The sequence below is a fragment of the Chrysochloris asiatica genome, unplaced genomic scaffold (genome assembly GCF_000296735.1).
Source record: "Chrysochloris asiatica unplaced genomic scaffold, ChrAsi1.0 scaffold00260, whole genome shotgun sequence".
Taxonomy (NCBI): Eukaryota; Metazoa; Chordata; class Mammalia; order Afrosoricida; family Chrysochloridae; genus Chrysochloris; species Chrysochloris asiatica.
In genome coordinates this window covers 1,077,235-1,079,159 of record NW_006408778.1, presented here as the reverse complement: position 1 = coordinate 1,079,159, position 1,925 = coordinate 1,077,235, and positions in this window count along the sequence as shown.

The window sequence follows — 1,925 nt, the reverse complement described above, 5'->3', positions numbered from 1 at the left end:
ATGGGAGAAAGATGAGGCTTTCTACTCCCATAAAGATTTACACCCTTGGAAACCCTGTACAGGGTCGCTATGGGTCGGAACTGACTCGATGACACTTAACAACAACAACAATCAGTTATAGGCAGAAGACGGACTTACAAGATTTCTATGGTAATATTTCTGGCTATTCCTTTCTCTCCCACTCCAGTGTCTATTTTACAATGGTACTTCAGGGAAACTAAGATTCAAAAGACAGCCAAGCATCTTAACATTATTTCCCTCTTTTTTCCTATTCCAACCATGTCTCAATCCCTGTATACTAGAGCACTGTTGTTCCAAGATTGTGCATGCATCACTATTTACCTCTGTCCCATTTAGCTCATTCAAATCTACTTAATGATATTCCCATCCACCTTGTTCTTCCACCCCCCCATCCCATCTTGTCTATTGCTTCCCTCTCTAGGACCCAAACAACCTGGGTCTGTTCCCTACCCTGTGCTCCACCTTTCCCTCCCTCCCCTGGCTCTACTTCTCATATCCCAGTAACCAGCATAGAACTTCACCCTCCCTTTGGTATGGGTTCTTTTCTTAGTCTTTTACAGTAGTGGTCCTTTGCAGTATTTCTGCTTTGTGACTGACTGATATCACACAACATAATAACCTCAAGGTTCATCCATGTTATGTGGTGTCTTACAGCTTCCTTGTTATTCTTCAAGGTAGCACAATGTTCCATTGTGTGTATTTACTGCAGTTTGTTTATCCATTCTTCAGTTGATGGGCACTATGACTGTCTCCATCTTTTTGATATTGTAAATAGTGCAGCTATGAACATTGATGTGCATATATCTACTCATGTTATGGTTACTATTTCATTTAATTATTGTTTTAGTGTGAATTATGTGATAGTGTACATGGGAGAATATTAGCTTTACATTCATCCTATTGTATATTGTTTCATTGCCTTGGATCCCCTCCGTGCATCGTCAACCAACCAAAGGGTATACCCTCCTAGCCTGCCCCCTGATTGTCAACACACAGCCCCTCTCCATCTCTGGGTGTAAAGTCCCCAGCCTCTCTATCTCTCCGCATCATCATCTCTGCCTTCATCTCTGGCATCACTGCTTCTCTGGATAGGGTCTCTCTCTCTGCTCTTCTCCCTTGATGGTCCCAGGGAACTCCACTCTTAGACTGCAAAATTAACCACTCCCCTCCTTGCTACAAAACGTCTACCTTTACATTTCCAACACACACAATCAGTCCTGATCATAAGTATTCACTATTGTATCACTAGAGAGCCACCTGCATCTCCTTTCATCAGACCCTAACAGACAGATTGGATACTACTTAGTGAAGAGTCTACCTTCTTCAGTGCCCTTTGGATCTAAGCTGCCTCTTGAAAGCTTACAAGCCAGTCACTTCTTGCCTTTGTAGCCCCCCCGTTTTGAGTAGCCAATGTCCAAGTTGCCCATGTCTGTTTACCCTGTGTATGGAGGGGGTAGGAATGATCTTAGCTGTAAAGATATGTTCCCTCTTCTGATCTACTGCACCCATAGGTGTAGATCAGGTTCATCAAATTGTATCAGATTAATCTTTTGTTCTTCTTCTTTCTTCTTCTAGTTGAGCTTTGCTCATTCAGTCATTGAGGTCAGGTCAAGTGGATATTATCTGCAAGTGTGGGTGTTCTTATGCATATGCCCTCTCTTCTTATCAGCTGGATGCTTCACTCTTCACTCTAGTCCTCTGTGGATATGTCACTGACTCTGGTCCTAAGAGTCACCAGGTCTTGCCACACTGCTGGCCAATCAGATCTACACCCGGGGTTAACAAGAGACTATTATTGAACATTGTAGGGCTTAGCTAGTAGCTTCTTTGCTATTTTTTCCTCCATTTCCCTTATTGGTGATGAACGTGGTCACCAATCAGAGCAGGTATTCCCACTGAGTCTT